At 37.2% G+C, this 22,284-nt stretch overlaps 1 protein-coding gene across 11 annotated transcripts in view; it reads left to right on the top strand.

Annotated features, from left to right (window-relative positions):
- Positions 1-22,284, top strand: part of BAZ2B (bromodomain adjacent to zinc finger domain 2B) — a 122,063-nt gene that overhangs the window by 22,304 nt on the left and 77,475 nt on the right. The window contains exon 2 of one of the 11 annotated variants that reach the window (XM_082285533.1): positions 7,298-7,340. The exons of the other annotated variants lie outside the window; for them this stretch is intronic. The gene's annotated coding sequence lies outside the window, so the exon portion shown is untranslated. The remainder of the gene's footprint in view (positions 1-7,297; positions 7,341-22,284) is intronic. 11 annotated transcript variants of the gene reach the window in all.

The following is a 22,284-nucleotide window of genomic DNA, read 5'->3' as shown; positions in this document are numbered from 1 at the left end:
TAACCATGTGTTACCAGACTTCAGTGCTGGGAGACTTAATTAAAAGTGACTTACTGACATTTTAGATATGTCTCAACTATGTGCTGCCTGTGTGACTAAACACGTTCCTAATAGAGGTGAGAATTTCCGAAATATCAAAGAACTTAAAATTATTTGTACTTTTCATCATCATCCTAATATTCTCACTTAATTCTTGTGAGGCTTTACGGTTGCATTGCATTTTTGTTCTTAAGTAAGCTACAGTACTAATGGGGGAAAAAAAAAAAAGGCTTTTTAAACTTTCTAATAGCTTTGTTTTATTCTTATTTTCTTCCTTTGGCTGATTTTTTCATTCTTGCTTTCTCTGTCTTTTCCTCAGCTATGTGTCTGCGTGGTTATTGCTTTTATAATACTGTCTAGGATTCTCTGAATGATGTACAATGTAGTGAAGTTTTTTGGTTTGTGACTGGGGCACTATGCAAAACAATAATTGTGTCTTTTTGGCAGACTGGAGCAGCTGTGTGAATGCTGAAGCTATGTCTTGCTGCTCCCCTCTTGTTTGCAAGAGCTTACAACATTGCAGAGCAGATATGCAGTCTTCAAAGAGAGGATCAAGTCCTCCTGGTGCAGTAATTCTCAGGCTTTCTCTTACTCTTTAGCTCAAAATGGATGTTAAAGGCTGAAATGGCACTTCGCTAGAAGAAAAAATTCTTTTCACATTTTTTTATCTTCCACTGAAGGTGATGACAGGAAGAGGAGCAATTTTGAATTTTTACCGACAGTGTTCCTTTCTTCACTTTCCTTTTCTTTCACTGGCATGATAGAGTTGTTAACCAACATGTCCTCACTTGTTAGAGAATAGCCTTGATGCAATTCTTATTTCTCAAATGTACGGAAGTGGCACTTAGGGAGGTTATGTAGAATGGCCACGCTTTTTAGTCCTAAAGTGTGCTTGCTGATCCCTGTAAGTGCTGAGTCAGAGAAAAATTCTGTCATGTCTGTAGAATGTGGGAGTCGATTAAAACTAATTAAAGCGATGCAAAAGCCTTTCAGCACTTTTGGGCAAGCTTTGCTAAAAGGTCGTTTTTTCACAGGTCTTGAATCTTGATCTAAATACCTAATTATGATGTAGATCATGTCATAGCTGACATCATTGCTTTCAACCGTCATAACAGTGAAAGGTCCTGATGTGGAAAGGTTCATGGCATAAGTGTGTCCAGTGTGCTGACAGAGCTTTGACAGTCCATGCAGCTTTTGTTTCTTCTGCGGTGATTTTTTTTTCTGAGTAGCCAAGTGTCAGAATCTCACCTTGTCCAGCTGCACAGAATGGTCAACAATGTGAATAAACCCCCATAGCTCAGCATTCTGAACTTTACTGCTCTTTAGCTTGATCTATTTTAGGGAGAGGATAGTGATGCAAAAAAGTGGCATGTTTTGCAGACATGCTTTACCTGAAAAATGCAGAAAGGACTTAGAAGTTGAATTTGTTTTTTAATACTACTGAACTAAATGAAGCCTCTGATCGATTGTTATGCTTTTGTGGTCTGTTGCATTGAAACAGAAATAAGCACAAAGGAAGATTCTTTGTTCTTCACACAGTGTATATAGTGATTTTTCGGCATTTGGAGGTCAAATAATGAATAATTGCTTTAGTATGAGAATTAGTAATATTTTTAAAGTGTTTGAAAATGGTCAAACAAACAAGTTTAAATTAATGGAGACTTAAAGAAATATGACAATTCAGAGGATAGTAAGGACTCTGTCTAGAAGGTATTTACTTTGGTGTGATTGTACAGTTTTGTGCCAGGGAAGGCTTAGATATTGGCTATTAGGAGCCATTTCTTCCCTGGAGGGGATTGTTAAACCCTGGCACAGGCTGCTCAGGGCAGTAGTGGAGTCGCTATCCCTAGGGGCGTTTAAAAGCCTTGTGGGTGTGGCACCTGGGGGCATGGATTAGCAGTGGCCTTGGCAGTGTTGGGGGAACAGTTGGACTCAACAGTCTTGAAAGGCTTTTCCAACCCAAGCAATACTGTCTAAGTGGATCTCTGTACACAGGAATTGAATATGAGAGAAGTCTCCAGCTGCATAGATCAAATTGCTTGGACAAAAAACCACAGTGGAACTATGTGCGAGCCTCAGGCATTTTGGGGCCAATTCATAGGTCCTGTGTGCAGTGTTCTAGCAGCTAACTAACTTCTGTATTTCCAGAAGCAGGTACTTAGCTAAGGCTTTGTGTGGCTTACCTTACTTTGTGTGGCTTCTACTTCCATAAAGCAGTGCTACCATACTCACTGGAAGAATCCGGCTTCTTGCGCTTAGGACATGCGTCCTAAAAATGGATAACTCCCATTTTTTGCTGCTGAAAAGATGATTTCTTAGTACAGTGAAACTGAATTAACATCTCTTATCTTCATTCTGTTTGTATGAAGTTAAAATGTAGGTAGAGGCCTTAGTTTTCCTGCCACTTCTAGAATTTTGTCTAATGTGGGTAGTTTTTTGAGGACTGATAAAATAATAGCGTGAGAAAACTGGGCATTTGGGAGCAGAAGAAGTTATGCTTGTGTTTCTCCTTTCAAATACTTAACCTGAGGAATGTCCAATTGGAAATGACTGGAAAAAATGAGAAAATCTTAAAGAAATGAGACCTAGTGTAACTAGATCATATTGAAGATGGTTTAGTGCGGGGGTTTTTTTGGTGGATCCCCGCTTCCCGCCCCCTCAGTTGCATTGTTTCTGTTTAGAAGGTGCAGCAAGAGCTATAAAGAGCTTATCCAGTGAAGGATTCTGCACAGCAGGGAAGCATGTGACCACTGAGTCTTCATGGAACAATATTTGAGTGAGTAGCTGAGGTAAATATGTCTCTAGATGGGAGCCTTTTTGTGCAGTGACTTCAGTGATTCTCTGACGTGATTGTTACATTGGGAATGTCCTGGTAAGTCCTCATCTGGAATACAGTTGATTTCTGTTTTGTTCCAGAAGGATTATTCATATTCAAGAAGCATATTTTTAATGGGTGAAGGGTACATACACTGGGATTCTGAGGGTAATCTGGAGACTTACAGAAGGATTTGAATGAATTTAGGCTGCTTTAGTTTAGCCAAATTAAAACCTTATATACTCCTTGCACACTCCGGCCCCATGATCCACAAGCTCCCAAGAAAAACAGTGTAAAGAGCATAGAAATTGCAGGATTCAAGCAAATGGGGTTAAGCTGATGAAGAACAATTTTAGGCTGAAAACCTGAAGATTGGAGAAGAAAACCAAATTTGAAGGTGGCGCCTGCTCCATTTTGAGAAGAATTGCCTGATGTGGGATAGGAAGGAAGTAAATTTGATCCAGAAGTCATTTTCAGTTGTGTGCTCTTTCCATACTAGTTCACTGATTTGTAGAAGGGGGCAGGGGGAGAATTTCAAGCAGGTAAAACTCAACTACATAAATCTTGTAAGTGAAATAAAACCGAGAACCCAAAGTCTTAGAGAAAACAATTGATTTCTGTTACTTTTATGTTCTTCATAGCGACTGATGCATAAATATGACAATTAAATACTGAACTCCTGTTGAATTATCAGTTTTCAGAATCATAAGGGCTAATTTTGCTTTGGCAGATTAAACATTTTCTGAGATTTTTTTTTTTTGGTTGATCTTTTGTTCTAAATCCATTTTTTTGGATGATTGGTTCTCCAATATTAGTTGATCACAGGAGAGAAGTCTTTAAAAAAACTGTAAAAATATGTGTGGGGGGTTTTTTAAATCAGAGTACTTAACTTAAACTGTATTTTAAGCCCATGACTTCTCTTTTCCTTTTGACTTTTCCAGTAGAAAGGGTTTTCAGTAAATGCATTGTCATGTGCTAGTCTTTATTAGGTATTGATGACTTTTCTGCTAAGCCTTTTAAAACTGCCAAAACTGGTATATCTTGTCTTTATGCATAGAGAAACTTGCTTCAGTTTTTTTCAAATGTTCAGGTAAGTTTAAAGGAATAAGGGCCCCCCATTTTATCAAGTGTTCTTTCTATAGGGTTTTCAAGAACTACTGGTTACAAATATTAATAGAAGTATGAAACAGATTGATAAAGCTCCCTAATCTCACCTTCTCAGTCTTTTATAAATGCTACAACTCTGTTAGCTTTGCCGTCAGAGTCAACTTTCGGAGCAGACAAGTCCCGAATTACTAAGGAAAAACAGGAAGAATGTAACCTGAAAACCATGTTCTTTCAGTCTTTGTTTGCAATATAATTAAAAAGGGCACAAAGTTTTTAAAAGACAGACATATCTTTTGTAGTGTGTTTGCATTGGAGAAATAAGCAAATTGCCATCAAGATAGAAAATGTCTTCCCTCGCAGTTTTATGAAAACGTTGCACATTTTGCTGCATTCTGCAGTGCTTTCAGATACTAAGTTTTGATTTAACTGAGAAGATGCCACTGCCAGAATGTAAACCAGTTATTCTAGTCTTGCTTAAAAACCCAGCTTGCAAAGTGATAAGAGTAACAAAGGTGGGAATTCACCTCACCCTGTCTTCCCACTGAAGTCAAACCTTAACTAGCTCCATTTATATGCTAATATTAAGCACATGAAGCTTCCTTTGTCTTTACTTTTTACACAGTAAGGAAATAGTGCAGGGAAGCCTGATTAGGTTACATTAATGTTGCACAGTCCATAATGAGATTTGAAAAGAAACAATAAAATCACTCTTCTCCACGTTTACTGTCCATTCTCCATTGACTATGTGTGTTTTTCTGTTCTTTCTTTTGTTTTAAATATTCAACTTCCACCTCTCTCCATTGAGTGTGGAATGTTGGCTATTTCTGGCCTTTTATTCTTAAGTTGCATTAGGATTTTGTTTGTGTCTGAGGATACTTTGTTTTACACTTTCTAATAATTTGTTCTAAAAACAAATCTAAAGAATAAACCACAAAAAAAATGCTTCTCTGTAGGGCTTTAATGGAATAACTGGGAGTACTGAAAGGAAGAAGAAACTAGTTTCAAGGACTTCCAGTATTGCGCAGTGAAATGGCAAATCCTGAGCTTTTCATGTTTGTGTGTGTGCAGTTATGTCAAGAAAGAGAATATTTAGTTTGAAACAATGTTCTTTGGTCCTTTAAAGTATTTTTTTCTTTTATTGTGCGGAGAAATTGGTGTTGTGTAATTTCCTTCTGTTCATGCCAAATCATGCCTTTGCTATTGCGTTTTACCTTGGTTTTCCATTTAGGGCACCTGTTGACTCTGTGCATTGGACACTGGGGCTACAACCAGTCTATGTGTGTTTAATTGGGGAGCCATAGTAAAGCCTGTTTTTAAAAATACTTCATGACTTGATTCAAGGCTGAGGAAGGTGTGACTGTGTAGTATCCCTGCCTGCCAGGTTCTTAAGTAGCTGGTTATCAGTCTTGGCAAGAGGCAAGCAAGCACCTGAAGAGCTCTTTTCACTGCCCTCTGCTGAACGTCTAGCCTTTGTCCCAAAGTTCAGGTTTTGGGGGACTGTTTAGTGCCTTCAGGACTGATCCCATACCCCAAACTTAGCAGTGCCATATGAATATATGTAGTCAGAAGTACAACATTTGTGTAGAATCTTAGCTGAGAAGCAAGTACTTGAGCTTTGAGCTTCAGTTAGTGCAGGAAATGCCACTTTTCCAACTTAAGAAAAGAAATATGACTTTGTTTTCTGCTTTCTGGAAGAAAAGTCAGGGCTCTGGTCAGCCAGCAGGATGATTGGGGGTGTAGCAAAGTACATAATTTTTAAGCTTCCCCTTTGCTCCCACTGTTTAAGTAGTGTAATTACTGTGTGGTGTCTTCTGTCTCCTCTCTTGTTTTGGTTCCAGTAGGTTGGGGTTTTTTGGTGGTGTCAAAGTATGGCAGTAGGGTACAGAAGGAGATGATCAATGTTTAGATTTCCCCTTGGGAGAATAAAGATGATACCCTTCCTTTGTAGGCTGATGATGTTGCCACTGACTGTTGTGAGGAATGTTTGTTCCTGGCTGTCCTTTGTCAAGGGAGAAAAATATCTCTTGCTTTCCTGGCAGGCCTGGGAGTGTAGCTTGACATTGGTGGCCATAACAAACAAAAAAAGCAGTTTGAATTAATTTAGAGGTTGTAATTTAAGATTGAATTAAAGAAAAACTCCGGCTGCTGTTGATGCAACTGCCTACCTAGTTTTAAATTATCTAGCTTGCCTAACTCTGAAAGAAGTTCTTGCTCATGTAGATGATTGAAGTTTTGTTTGTGTAAACTTGTTAGTGTGCTTTCTTGTCTGTGCCACTGTGAGATAGGTGAGCTTTATGGTCACACAGCCGTGTGATGCTGTAGAAAAGGATCTAGAGTAAAAATACCTGTTTTTCTACACATTTGTTTTCTAAAAAGTATTCAGCGTAAAAGTCCCAATCAAGGCAAACCCAAAGAAAAATCCTGAAATGCTATTTTAGTCTAGCATTTTTGATATGTAGGCAATTTTGCCCATTTGTTTAGTTAAAATTGTCTATCAGTGTAGCTGAAGAGAGCACCTCTAAGCTTTGTAAAGCAAGTCCATGTTTAATGCTACAGACAGTATTTTTAAAGTCAAGCTGTAAAATTTCACTGAATCTTTACATGTCTTCAGAGAAAAAATATACATTAGAAAACTCCAACAGTATTGGATTTCTACTGCTATAGCAAGTAACATTTTTCTGAAATGGAAATGTTGCATCTGTTGTGCTGTTTTTGGTGTCCTATACAGTGTGTGTGAACTAGGTGTTTAGAAAAACTTGATCTACCCAGGGAAGAAAAAATCTGGGAAGTAAACAATGCAAACAAGTGTTCAAAATTACTTTGAGTTTTAAATTTTCAGTGAATTATGTGTGGATTGTGTACTGATGCACAGATGCTTCTGAATTCTCATAGTGTGAAGAGAGTTTTAAATCTGTATGCTTTAGAGAGCATCACTAATGGAATGAAGCTCTAGTTTCATTATAAAAAAATTGCGATTTTCCTTTCATTTTTGGGAATTTTTTTTGCATTTTTACAGATTCCTCTGGCTTACTGTGTTTATCAAAGGGGTGCACGTTGTACTGTATCATTCACAATTTAGTTATGGTAAAAGGGGTATGTGTATTTAAACAGACGGTTGCAAACAAATCAAGTGTTATTATATAACATTTATCTTCAACTGTTCCTCTTGTAATGGCTTCATATCTGGCAGTGGGAAACAAGGTGCTTTCACTGTGCTGGAAATACCTCACGTACTTTTTTTTGATAAATTTTGCTGTTCTGTTTGATGTGTCTTTCTTTGCCCTTGTAAAAGTTACTTGATGACTCAGTTCATCATCAGTTGTTTTCTGTTTTCAGGTTGCAGAACAGCAATGTCACAGAACTGACCACGTTGGTCACAGTAAGTAAGCTGTAGCAGTAAGCATTCTGATAGTTTTCTGAGAAGCACGACTCATGCAAGGAAAAGGAAAATATTACATATTGAATGGCTTAGTGCTAAATTCTGCGTCCAGGTCCTGATTTCAGCCAGGCATTAAGTACAGCCTTAGCTAAAACTTACAGATTCTTAGTCCATGCGTGCAGTTATTTTTGTGACTTCAGGTTTAGCTGTTGAGATGGTCTTTAACAATTAACATCCATCATACTGTTACCATTCTTTCTGGATTACTTTGTATGTAGGCTTGAAATACGAATTTGATAGCATGTAATTTTAGCGTATACCTTTGGTAGTTTTGATGTCTATTGTACAGTTTACAGAGTATTTAAAACTAGTTGAGAGTTTGTGCTGGGAGTTTAATTCCAAAATCGGTTTTAGCAACTTTGGAAGGCATTTTGCACAGTCAGAGAATACTTGCTATTTTGCTAGATGTTGAGCGTGAGTTTTCTTGTTTTACTAGGCTGGGTGATACAGTGGAGTCTTAGGTCTCAATAGCAACCTTGTGGCCCTCATCCCAGATGTAACTTCACAGTCAGTAGAGGTGAAATTTGCACTTACAGTAGGAAAGAAAAGCCTAAACCAATCATTTTTTGCATGCTGGTTAAAAGAATGTATAAGATTAAAGTTAAAAGGCTCAGGTTTCAGAAGTGCTTTCTGTACAATGTGGAAGGAGAAGCTGTTACAGCCACTACATGTGACTTAATACGGTGTTGATGAGAGTGGCAAGAGCACCACCAGCAGCTGCTAAATTCAAAGAATGAATAGGTTAAGAGAAGAGAGCAGATGTATTAAATAGGAGGGATCAAGTGTATTAAAGTTCAAAAGAGCAGTTTTCTAGTGAACATATTGCTCAGGCAGTGATAGGAGAGCAGGTAAGGGTGGGAGGTATGATAGCTTGCTATTCTGAAGTCATGAGCAGTATTCTGAACCATTAAAAAAAATTAAAAAGCAGAACTAGGCAAGTCATTAAGTAATTTGCAGTAACGGACAGAAATAGGAAGGCTTTATCTAGTATTTAATATTTACTGCAGAATCATATTGTGAAACTTCCTGTAATGCTGTAGTATACTGCCAGCTTCTGTAGTGTGAGCTGGCTTTAATGAAAAAGCCTTCATTTCGTAAAAGCTTTAACCCTGTTGTTTTTTTTTGGTAATGAGGTAACATTTTTTGCTGGGATGTACTGAGACTGCTACTTTCCCAGCCTCCAGTGACTGAAGAAGGATGTAGAAACTTGCTAGAAGAAGCTTTCAGTTTTGCAGTTTTGCTTCCAGTTGTGGAACCTTTTTTTTGAAAAAAAGCCCTTTACCTTAGGAAGGAGATACAGTTCCACTAAGAATACAGGTGCATTGCTTGAGTTAAAACTTTGTCCTGACTTCTGAACACTCAAGTGTTACAAGGGCTACTTCCTCCTTAATGCTTTGGGAGTTATTATCTGCAAACAAGTCCTACTCTGTGGGGCAGTTTTTCCTAGACCTGCAAGCGTGGAATGAGAACTGCTGCTGGCGGCCGCTGACCACTGTTCCTCTGTGGAACCATCAGGATGAATGCTGAAGAAAAGAGTGCCTTACTCAGGAAAATGGGAAAAATGGTCCATAAATGCTCTAGTTGACATGCATGAATTTCCTCCCCTTAAGTGTGCAACTGGAGGAGAATAGAAGGAATTTATAGTAAGATTTATGCTTTTTGATGAGTTTTCTTGTAGGCAATAAAAAATACAAGAGAAACAATGGCCAGGTGTAGATTTCTTTCTTTCAGCAAACTTAATTTTAATGCTGGCTGTCAGTACTAACTCAGTGTGCCAGTTTCTTTGTGTGTTTGTCCAACCATATTTAATTCTTTTCTGAGAGATGAAAAATATCGAATCTCTGAATAATAATCAAAAATGTATCCCTAATCATATCTAACATTTTTGTGAGTACAGTCAATTTTTTTAGCCTACAGGACACTCTTCGCTGTGAAGCAATAATAACCCTTGCATCCAAACAAAGAAACGGAACTTCAGTGTGCCTTTGGTTGTAACAAATAGGTTGATGAAGGGAGAGCTTGAAAAGATTAGGAAACATGGCAAGTAATAATTCCTTCTGTGTTGTCAGTTGTGGTGTTGATGGTTCGCCTGTCTGTTTGGTGGGATGTTTTTTTTTATTTTTCATGTTAAAACGATGCCATTTTAGATATGAAGTTCTTGTGGATACTAATTTCTACTCCCCAAATACAAAATTATTTTAATTCCTAGTCATGGCTCTTTTTATTTGTTACAAAAGACGACAGTGGTGAATTCTAACAGTCCCAATTTTTTTGTGGAAACGGCTAATTTAGAATGTTGACACAGTACTTGAAAGTTATGCAGGTAATACGTCCTAAAAATTTTCTGTATGGCTGTAACTGAACAAGTTCTTAATGGCTATAGTAAAAGAAATGAGTTAAAAGTAGAAGATTAGCTCAGCAGAAGGCTGAACAAAATTTTCTGGAGTAAAGTTAGGAAATTAAGAAGAGAGGTCTCTCACAAAAACTGTGATGACAAGGCACATTTGTGAGAGATGTTGCCATTACAGGAATACTAGTGTTGGGTGAGTATGGCAATGAGCAGAAGCATCTTCATAGGTGAGATCGACACATAAGGATTTTTTTTCCATTTTTTTTGGAGAGGAGGGAGGAGGGGAATAAAAAAAGCAAATAAGAGCAAGATGTTAGAAGATTCAGAAATCAAGCATTCTACAGAAAGTTTAAGTAGGGATTTTAACAGGTTTTGAAAACTACCCAATTTCTTTTCACAGTAACAGAGTATTCAGTGGCCTACTTGGAATTGGCATCTAGGAGTGTGAAAGCAAATGGCAACAAAAAATGAGTGCGAGTCAGACCCATGAAAGATTTTGTGTATTTCAGTTACTGGTTCTAAAATATGGAAGCAAATTGCCAAGAAAACCCCTTTTCTTACTTGACATTTAAACATAGATAAATAATAGCCTGTTTGCAGCTAAATAAAACCACAGAAGACTTGCAGAAGCAAGCGAATTAGGCAAACAGTTTTTATTTTATTTTTATAAAACCATCTGTTTTATCTCTTGCAGCTTCTACATCTCAGAACAAAAGAAAATTAACAAAAAATGGGATTGTTGAACCGGAAGTGAAATTTGATAAATCTGGAAACTGGCAGCTAATGAGAAACTATTGATAATGAGTTGGAACACATATTATGGAGAAGTAAGGGGGAAAGAAGAAAGGAAAAATTTGTGAACTCGGGCTAACAGAAGTAGTTCTGTGCTTTTATGGCAATTTGAGTGTATTGGTAGCTCACTCTCCACAACTGTTCCCCTTCTCGTCAAAGTTAGCTTAAGCATCTAGATACACAGCTGTATTTGCCTTTTTACATCATGTAACTACTCAAAAGGATGCAGAGAATTCCTAGAAGGATGCATTTGGTTATGGAAAAGGTGTCACTGTTTCTATATTCCCCCCAAAACAATTCTGGTGCCTACAGTACAAGGAAGATGTGGAGCTGCTAAAGTAGGTCCAGAGGAGGCCACAACAGTGATCTGAGGGCTGGAGCCCCTCTGCTCTGGAGCCAGGCTGGGAAATCTGTGGGTTTTCACCTGGAGATAGGAAGGTTCCAGGGGGGTTCCAGGGGGGTTCCAGGGGTTCCCTAGAGCCCCTTCCAGTGCCTAAGGGGGCTCCAGGAGAGCTGGAGAAGGACTGGGGACAAGGGATGGAGGGACAGGACACAGGGAATGGCCTCCCAGTGCCAGAGGGCAGGGATGGATGGGATATTGGGAAGGAATTGTTCCCTGTGAGGGTGGGGAGGCCCTGGCAGATGTTGCCCAGGGCAGCTGTGGCTGCCCCTGGATCCCTGGCAGTGTCCAAAGCCAGGTTGGAGGGGGCTTGGAGCACCCTGGGATAGTGGAAGGGTGAGCACCCATGTCATGGGGTGGGATAAATGAACTTTATGGTCCCTTCTAAACAGAATCATTCTGTGACTATAAAAGGAGGCTGTTCATGGTTTGTAGTAGTAATGTTTGAAAAGTAGCTGTTTGGGGTTTTTTTGACAGTGTAGGTGGATATACACTTAGCAAGCTCAGAAGGAATTTAAAAGCTTCCAAAACAGGCCATCCACCCAAAAAACATGAGAATTTACTTTCTTCGTACACGTGTAACACCTGCAGATTTAATTGCATCTTCACTTAAGTATACTAGCAATTAACATTGACTGAGAAACTAAAGATAGTATGATTGTAACAATTTTATGTGCTTGCAGTAATTATACAGAGTGTAAATGAAACAGAGGGCAATTGTGCCTTTTTTTCCTACTTGTTTCTGTGTAGTTTTTAGAAAATCGTATTATTAAAAAATTGAAAGTAGTTTATTGCTGTGTGTTGTCTGCAGATATGGTTAGTGTATATGTACTTGTATATCCTTGCTTGTGTGTATTTAGATGCCTTTGTTGAGGAAAACAGCACGCTAGATCTAACAACCAAAATTACAAAGTAAAGTTACAAGAGGACTGAAAGTTTCAAGGAAAGAATTAATGAACTGTATATTTCTCTGTGGAATACCTATTTTTTTATAGTTTTCTTTAAAACTAATAGTCTACATTTGGTGTGTTGTAAATTATAATAGGAAGGCAGTTAAAAAACCAGAACAAAACATAAAACCCCTTTACTGACACAACTTCTGTAAGACGTACTCCCAACTGTGTTAATGCTTCTGCTGCATACCAGAATTTAGTAACGATTGTTTGCTGAGAGTGTTGAAGGGCAGATTCTGATTTAGTACTGTAAATCCACCGCTAGGAGGAATAAGTGGTTTGTTAAACTTTACAGATGACAGCTGGAGGAGCTCAGATGTAAATTCAGTTTTTGGTAGCATCACTGTGTTGTTTAGACCAGCTGATTTCTCTTTGCAATAGCAACATTCCATTTGCACAAGAAAGTGTTTTTGTTGTTTACAGTTCCTTCAAAAGTTTAAAAGTTCAGAAATCTTTCCAAGTACACGTGATTAGATTGGAGTTTTCACTTTGTTTGCTTTGGCTTTCTTACAGAAGGAGTGTTCTTAGCATTTAAATACAAAGCTTTTCCCACTTACAGGAAATGAGAAATATTTTTTTCTAATTAAATTTCAGAGTCTTAGTATACAGTAGCTCTGAAATTTAGATGTTCAGGTTAAGAAGGCATTTCTAGTCGACTATTGAAAAGGTAATTTTTCATATGTAAATTGTCGCCACCTTATATTTTGAATCTAAGTCTTCAGGAACTTTTCTGCTGGTAACATTTCTTGAGTATCGTGTCCCTGTTTCATCTAGAAAGCCTCTTTTTATAGGACTTGTCCAATTCACCACAGGGAAGCTCCAAAAAGTCTGGTCTTTGTTAGGGCTATGAGTTCAAGGAGGGAGGTATATTGTATGTGGGGTTTTTTTTTTTTTGCTATATACCAAAATTAATAATACTACCATCGATAATTTTACATTTGGTTATTCAAATGTAAAATTATGCAGAGCTAAATTAGCATTACTTTATGTCTTTTGTTATTTTAAGGTAGGTAGAAAATGTTGTGATAATAAAGAAAAATTTAAATAGTGGAATCAAAAGATTGAAAGCTTAGAATGCAGGTGATTAAACAGAGTTCTTTTAACTTGACAACTGGAAGAGCTTAAATGTATGTTTTGTGAGGAAACTGATGTGGAAACAGAAGAGGTTGGTAAGTGGCAGTCTTGTGCTGATCAGAACCTCTCTTCAGCCATGTGTGAAAGGTAGGTACAAGGCCTTACCTTGTTCTTGAGTTGTGGTTTTATCTCTATTTTTCCACTGCTTTGTAGCATCAGTAGTCCTTAAACTAATTTATCTTAATTCTGGCTAAATAAGAAGATTTCTGCCCCCTGCCCCAAAATTTTTGCCAAGCAAAGGACAGGTTGAAGCAGTAGCAGAATGCCCAATCCCTAGGAAGTGGTCAGAGTCTGGATGGGGCTTTGAACAACCTGGCCTAGTAAAAAATGTCCCTGCCCATGGCAGGGGGTTGGAATAAATGGTCTTTGAAGGTCCCTTTCAATCCAAACCAGTCTGTGGTTCTATGAAACACTGAAATGGGTGCTCAGAGAGCTTGCAAAAGATGTATCTTCTTTATTGACAGGGCTCTGAACAAGTTGATGTAACTTCAAAGTTAATTGGGCTTTGAGCAGTCGATGGGACCAGATGACCCCTGTAAGATCTTTCCAATCTACACAGCTTTATGCTTCTATCATACAGAACTACAGAATTCCTAACTGTAATCCTTTTCTTCCCCTTTGTCTCTTTTGTCCTAGGATTTTCAAAGGAGGAAGGGAGAATTAAAGAGGCAGTATATAAAAAATTGATGAGTGTGACCAGTGCTTCATTGCAAGGAGTATGTGGTGGTAGGGAGCTGCCGTTGTGTAAGGCTTAGAGGTATTGGATTTCTAAGAGTGATTGATTCTTGTTTGTACTGCTGTCCTTCCATGTCTTCAGTGGGATCTTTCTTAGTGTAATGCTGATGCCCAGATCTGGCTATGCCTGAATACCTTATCTTGTTCTCCTCCTTAGCTCTACTGCCTTGTTGTATATCCTCTCAAAGATGTGTTACTCTGCTTTTGTGTTGGGCCTGTTTTTCCTCAGTTTGGGAACAGTTGTCTTAAATTTGGATGCAGCATCGTGTCCTTCTTTAGGTGCAAAATACAGTGAGCACTGAAGTGCTGGTCTCTATTGATCTTGGAACAAGCGTGTTTCATGCAGGTGCTCCCTTGTGTTCTGTAGTTTGCCAATCCACTTTGCCACTGTTGAACAACCAAAGCGTTAGCTAGTGGCAAGGTTGGTAGGGGCAGTTGCATTGCAAATGAGATAAGTAGTGAAATGTATATTCATAGCAGGTGGAAAATTGAACAAATTAGGTGGAGGTTTTTTTGGTTGGTTGGTTTTGTGTTTTTTTGGGTGAGAGGTGGGATATGAGAGTGTGAGGTGAATGCCTACAGCTCATAAAATAAACACGTTGGGTATGTATCCGTGTATGTCTGATCTGACCCTTTCTAAGGTGGGCACAAAGGTAACACCTGAATTAGTTCAACCTTATATTACAGTTTACCTAAGCCCTTGTGTGATTGAGCCAGAGAAATTCTAAGGGCAATGTCTTTTGCATGATGAAGAGATGTTTTTTCCCATACAGATTTAGAAAAGTATTCTAGGTTTAAATTCTGCTTATTTTTGGAATGTTAAAAGCAGCCTGAACAAGGTGAATAGTGGGCAGAGGGCAAATAGAAATAGAACAGATTCAATTTATCAAGTTGCTGACACTAAGTTTTGTAACAGGAAGAAGTAAAGATCTAAGCAATGGAAAGAAAGGGTGGGAGGTACAGTTGAGATTGTAAAAGATGTACTTCACAGGTGTTATGAAGTAATTTTTTCATAAAGGTGCTTGCAGGCTTCATCTAGTGTTCAAATATTTTGCTCCTCTGTACTTAACATCATGAGGGCTTGTATGGCAGTAGCTGAAGTTCTGGCGATGTGATCGTATGTGATTACATACATGTTTGTAATACAAAATTGTTTCTTCTGTGGCTCGGTTTCAGTATAAAATCAAGCTACACCTTTGCATGTTTTAAAATTAGTCTAGAGTACCGACATTAATCTGCATTTTGAGACTCAAAGTTGCTATCTATGAATGCCTTCATTAAAGTCATATTGTAATGAGCTTGATGATGGAGAGTATATTCTCATACTTGAGAGAGAACATGTGTGCATATACGTGTGTGTGTGTATATATATATTAATGTTTATCTCTATATATATGTATGTGTGTGTATGTATATATGATAGGTTTTATCAGTCCAGGTATAATCTGTTTGTCTGAGGACCTGGTTCTTTAGGCTCTCTTTCAGTAAGTCAAGATTTTCTTTCCTCTTCTGACCTATCTGTAATCTGGATTTTTTTTAAAAAATCAGTTTGCATATACATCAAGAGCTGAAAGTAGTTTTGCTGGTTTCAGTCAGGCTGTGATAGTTTATACTGTGTAGTAAGTGTCATACCAGGCGTGGTTTGTTTATTTGGAAAAGAATAAAGTAAATTGTGATGGTGTGCATGTAGATTATGTAAATACAGATGCTTTCTAATTCTTTTTACATGTTTTCTCAATATTCAAAGGTTTTCTTTTTAGGTTTTCCAAAGGTAATTTCTTTAAGGCAAACACAACAGTGAAAAGGATGTACAACTTGGAGTTTTAGTATTCTTGCACAATTCAGAAGAAGTAAAGAAATGGTGTTTTAGAGTACAGCTTAAATGCATATCAGTTGAATAAAGCATAGGCTTAGAGCTAGTTGAGGGCTATATGTATCATCTGTGTTAGATATTTTACAGAGGTGATGTCAAGGTGAAAGCAGACTTGCAGAATGGTTGGAAATCATTGATATTCTGACTCTGAGGCTGTAAATGGCTCTGTGGCAGATGGAGGCTTTGTCAAGGAAGAAAAATGGCAGCTCTGCAGCATCATAGATGCTTCTGCTTAGCAACTCAGCACATAGCCTGTGACCTTCCAGTGTTCAGGAGTTCCTTTTGTGCTTTAATAAATTGTCCTCCATTTTTACTCCCTAAAAGTAGATAAATAGTAGTCATTATAATTCAGTAGAATTTGTGGAATTTCATGGTGAAAAAAACATAAGCCTGCTTTATTGCTAGGTATTAAAAGTAAGCTTTGAAGGATGCTTACAATTTCTCCATTGAAGTGCCAGTAATAGCGTTTTACTCAGCATTGTGTAATACTGAAAGTAAAGGTGTTAGTGTATGTAGTACAGCACAATACAAGATCTGTATATGCAAACTGGATATGCATATGTGTATATTCTGTATGTAAACATGTGTATATGTTTATGAATAGTCTCTGGAATATTTGAAACACTATAAAATGGACAGTGTTAATTTTTGAAATACGTTTGTACTGCAAGCATCTGTAATAAATCTCTGATTTATTGCAGTAAAATACAGAATTTTAGACTATATACTGAAGTAGCTATTTCTGGTTAGTTCAGAGAGAATAAATACAGTTGATTAATTCAGACTAATTTCTGAGTTCATGCTTTTTCTTACTAATAAAAATTCAAATAATGTTTTAGCACCTGGCATTATCTTACTCTGTGGGATGTTGATGTGGTTTCATCTGTATTCTTGTCTATATTTTTGCAATAAGGGTTCACTTTTATTAGTAGAGTAACTGGTTTCTGTATTCTCATGCCTATGAAATTTATGCCAGGTTGTGTGAGTTGTGAAGTTTTATGTTGTGTGCCTAAGGGATATGCATGATTGCCTAGTGTGAACAGCGATGTACCAGCATCACATATTTCATATGTACAGCAAATTTGCCTATGTTAGTCTTTCTCATTTAATCATCTGCATTAAAGCTGTATCATTTAACAGTTTTCTGTATTCTTAGGTTCCATATCCACTAGATTGATCCCTAGTAAAACTGGGGATATCAGTTGCTGTAGTTTATGGCTTCAAGAGCCTGTAACATCTTAGAGAAGATGCTCAATTGGACTGTTGATCTATACTACATGGCAGTAAGTCATTGTTAAAAGTGTGAGCTTTTCACAACTATCATCTGCCAGCCATACTCTTTTGCCTACTTGACAATTGTTGGAGTTACAGAAAGCAATTACTGTTTATCACAGGAGAAAATGACCTATCACTTTCGAGGGTCAAGGTTGTTGCATTAGAGCTTCTTTATTCCAGAGCCTGGAGGTCATATAGTTCTTGCTTTTATATTAATCATGCCTCCTCTATCTCTTCACCTTCAGTTGTTTTGAGATGTAATGTGGATGGCTTTGTTGCGGAAAGACAAATGCTTCATAATTGAAAGAAGCATTTTTGATAGTGTGTGATAGTCTTCATACATCTTTTCATTAGGACGTGGTAATGCATGAATCAGAGTAAGACCTCTTCATACGGCATATGCCTGGATGTTTGTATCCTGTAGCCACGTCTTTAAAAGTGAGAGAAATGGAAGAAAAAATAAGGTGATGTTTTATGCTTTTAGCTTTCAAAGGCTCTTAATGACATAGGTGCTTGTTAACATAGCAGTGGAGCACATACGAAGACAGTTTATGGAAATTTTTATGCTTTCAATTACTTAACTAGTTCATGATGTCCAGTATCTTGATGGTATTCTTCCTGGATTGTGTAGACACCATTTGATACGACTGGCTTCAGGGATGCTTAACTCCATATTCTGACATGTATTTTTTTTTCTCCTCAGTTTTTTCAGTGGTCTTTTATGCCTTTTTTTTTTTTTTTTTTTTTTGATGTTGTGGTGGTGGCTGTTGTAACTATAGAATGACTGAATGGCTTCCTTACATCCCCCAGAAAAAATAAATTACAAATTACTTCCATTTATTCTGTGAGAGTTCTGTATGCAGTTTTTGTATACTGGAGTAAGTAACTGTTTTTCCTTTCCTCTTCATGAAGTTAGGGTTTTGTAGTGCCAGTGGAAAAAAAAAAAGGAGAAAAACAAGTGAACACCATGTCACATATGTGACCCCCCCTCTCCCCTGCTTCTGCTAAAAAAAGCCAACCCTACCAAACAAGTCAGCAAGCATTTATTCTCTCTTGTTTTGTATTACGTTTTGGTATGACTTTGGAGCTTATCAACAATAATGCTAACTTGATAGTACCTTATAGTAACCATGTGTTATTTCAATTAATTCAATTGAAAAAAAAAATCTGTAAAATGAGAACAGTAGAAAAAAATGGTGTGCTGTATTCTCGTTTTAATAGTTTTGGGGTGATGTCAAAACATAGGTTTGATACTTTTGGAGCTAGGGTTGCAAGCAAGTTGCTTTTTATCTATGAACTATAAGACAGCATATAACCCGCAAAACTAAAATATGGTATTAGTATAATGAGAGAAAAATGTCTTTTAAAATACCTTTGTAATTTAAAAATTTTTATGGTCAGCTTGGAGTAGTAGAATAAATAATTCCATTCTGTATTCATCTCTTCTTCAGTAAAGTGTTTTATGTACCTGTTATGTATAGTGCGTACTTTAACATACTGTCACTGAACTTGCTGGATTGTTTAACTTTTTTTCGTGATGATCTTGCATGTTCAGGCAAAGAAAATACACTTGTATTCATTTAATGGTGCTAAATTCTGTCCTGTTTAATCATTAGATAAATAGAGAGGGTATTTTTCTAAAATGTGGTGTTCTGGTAAATTCTTGTATTAAGGGGCGTGCAACTTGAGCTGTGAAACTGTAGTTTGTTCCAAGCAACAGCCAGTTTTTATTAGCTGTTCCTGCAGTTTTACAGAGGAAATAAAACTCCTTTGTTTCTATAGTAGTACCTATTGATTTTTCTTTCAAGGCTGTGTTAACAATGCTGATAGAAGCTATGCAATTAGAATTGACATTTAGCAGTAAGCAGAGAAAGAAATTTTGTAACATAAAAAGTGCTGTACATACAGTGTTAAAATATTTTGCGGTATCGCTGTACTTGAAGCAGTGAAACCAGGAGGACAGGATACTTGAAAGGTCGGAAAATGAGAGAAAGAACAAATGATGCAAAAAGAAAATGACACTGAGGTCTTGGTTTAATACAAATGTATTCCAGGTTGATGGCTGATTTCATTAGCAAATCTCATTGTTATGCAATGTCTGTTCTTCTGCAGCAAAATGAATATTGTATTCTCAGAGGGTCTGTGTATGTGTACTTTGATGATAGATAAAGAATATATTTATTGTTGTTCCAAGCTTTTAAAACTTCTGAAATATCTTTATCGTTTCAAAATAATTTAATTTTAACTTCGAAGTGATGTGGTAAATTAATGGTTATTTTGTGGAAAATAGCAGTTTAACCCTCCTTCGATGTGCATTTCTCTGCTGTGCTTGCTACCTATGTAATCTTTTCTCCAAAATCTTGTTTGACCAAATAGCAGTTAATACTGAGTTTATCCCCTGCCACCCCATACATACATGTAAAGAAAATTAAGAATATTGGTTTCTTTAATGCCTTTTAAAATGGATGATAGTAGTATATGCAGAACATGTACATAAATGTCATCTTGGTGTCAAATCTCATAAAACTCAAGTGACTATATGTTGATAGGTTGTATTGAAAAATATTAGCAAAACTTTATGGTAAGATATATCAACTTTATTATGAAATGGCATGTTTTAGTACATAGGACAGTGTGTTCCTTGAGATCCTGATATGCTTTAGTTTGTTTTGTTTCCAAGTTGCCAGTTAAAACCATTCAGTAATACTAAGACATTTTGATAATCAAAATGCGAAAAATGAAAAGGAACATACAAGAAGGTTTTGATGCAGGAAAATTAAAATGTACTGAAATTATTTAATTCAGTTATTTTTCTATGCTCTTTGAGTATTTATTCTATGTATATATACTTCGTATGGTTGTAGTGGCAAATGTTTGAAATGCTGCTAAATAAGCTATGGTTTGGGATTTTTAGTAGTTCTGTGATTAGTTTTAGGTAATGAGCCTGCATGAATAATGATTTTGGGCACAGAAGTAATGTAAAGAATAAGCTGGTTTTCTGGGTTTTTGTGTGACTTCTATGTGCCCTGAAACAATTCTGTAGTTACTAGGCTTTTGGTAGAGATGTATTTAATAAGAGTAGAATCTGGCTCTTTCTGAGTGATGGTTCACTGGTAGCTACTGTGTCTACTGTGTTTATTCCAAATCCAAGATACCATTTTAAGGATCAAATCAACAGATGCAGTGTTCATGCATTTTGTAAACAATTCAGTGAGGACCAAAAGGCCTTGAGAATAAAGCTAAATCATGAGCAATATGACCCATAAATGTGACCAGGATATGTGGGACGTAGAACAAAGAGAAGATTGTTGCCTCTCTTTCTCTTGGCTTTGGTAGGCTAAAACCAATGTAAGGATGCAGATGACTTACTGTCAGCTGATGGGTTTTAAAGGTTGGTTGATGTAGTTGTTCTTGGTGGTGAGAAACTATTTGAAATAAGGTAATCTGTCTTGTGATGCAACTTTGTTTTCAGTTGTGGAAACCACTTTAGACTAATCCAGTGTAACAGTGGAACTCAAGAGTGGGCTCTGTACAGTAGCATATGTAGGGAAAAAATGGTACTGAGGCTTGTAAATGTTGTCAGAGAGCCTGAATTTATAGGGACACAAGTAGGACTTGGTTTGGTGTGCCATTGCGTGAAGGTCTCTGAGGAGTAAAAGGTGGTTGAGACTTTTGTCACAGGCTGAATGTGGGGAAGAAAATTGGTTGTTGGGTCCATCCTTTGTGGACACACCCCTCCTCCTTCCGATTTTTTGTATTTTAGCTGGAGGTCATTTCTCTTAACTTGTTAGTTTTTCTTGAATAAAAAGAAAATGTATCTGTTACTCCTTAAGTAATGAATTGTCCCTTTTGTCTCCTCCTTATGGGTCCATGCAGTTAGTGTCAGAGGATTCCAGCTAAAATTGCTAGAAGCGAAAGACAGACTAATACTGCATCGGAAACTTTTATAAATAAATATATTGATTTAATAAACTGCAGGAAGTTTATGCTCTCCAACGCCGTTAATGCAGGTTGTGTTCACAGGTGATGCTGGATTTAGGTATTGGGTCTGTATTCATAAATGTTTGCTATTTTGAGCAAGTATTTTGGCTATGAAGTAATATGTGTTTCTTGCAACAATTTTGAAGTTGGATCAAGTGCCCTTGCATATCTCTCCTGCTATACAAATAATTTTTCTTGGATTGCATGTTGTGGTTCAAGCCCTTGTGCTGTTATTTTAGGTCACTGAAACAGTTTCACTTGTATCAACAGGTTGTCTAATAAGTTAACTTGCAGAAATTCTGTATTCTGTTTTTGGACCAAATACTTTATTCTAGTTGCTTAGGGGAACTGAGCTTTTTGTTCTGTTAGTCAAGGTTTTTATTTTGGGGGGGAGTGTTCTTGTTTATTTGTTGGGGGTTGCTTTTTCTTTTTTTTCCCTTTTAACTTTTGTGGTAACCTAGGACCCTCTTCAGTGCCACCATGAAAATACGATTTTTAAACTGGAACTTGTAGAAATTAATTTTTGGAATGATTATAGGTAGGGAACAACCTGTAATTTCTTCTCATTGAATCAGTGCCATGCGTTCAGTCCATATGCAGTTATTTCTTTTTGTGGAGGAAAGGTGTTTGGTGGTTGATTTTTTTTTTTCTTTTAAAATTGTGTTAATTAAATAATTATTATGATTTCTGAATATTGTGAGTAGATTTCTTTAATTGTGGGGTTTTTTTTGAGGTTGATGCCTAAATTCACATGCAGTAATTAGGGTTTGTTTTCTCAGTTCCAGATTTTTCCAGGGTTGTTTCAGGTTATGGTTTCATAGCACTTTTCCATTCCAGAACAACTTGGGGAGCAGTTTGTTCTGGAGAGAGAGAGAGTGTGTGTGTGTGTGTGTGTACATAAGCATAATTTACAAGAAAATAAAGATTTTTTTTTTTTTTTGGGCTTGGCATAAAAAAAGAAAACAATGCAGCCTGGCACTGATGCTTACGTAACATTGTGGGAAAAATTTCCTCATAGTTCAGTTGGTTTTATGTTTTTCTGCTACCTTTTCCCCTCGTGTAATTAAGATGAAGCTGCATACTTCACTTGAGCTGGTTTTTCAGCGAGCAGCTGTGTTACTGGTGATCCAAGTGCTCCGCCTGCCTTTCGGTTTGTTTACCAGGAAATCAAGATGTGTAAACTGCAGGAAGCACTGTTTGACCCTCTCCGACAGTATCTCATTACAATAATTGCTAATCTCTGAATAAGACAGCCATGTTTTGTGTGTAACACAGAGGGAGCTTGTGGTAGATTTTAGATGCTTCCTTAAGTACAGCTTTGTCAGCGCTTGCTTGGATTTCATTTTCAGGATAGCTTTTGACAATAAGCATCTAGCGACCTTTGGGCTCAG

This window comes from Coloeus monedula (genome assembly GCF_965178545.1).
Source record: "Coloeus monedula genome assembly, chromosome: 7".
Taxonomy (NCBI): domain Eukaryota; kingdom Metazoa; phylum Chordata; class Aves; order Passeriformes; family Corvidae; genus Coloeus; species Coloeus monedula.
Note: the sequence above shows the minus strand (reverse complement) of the source record. Positions and strands in the feature narration are given on the sequence as shown.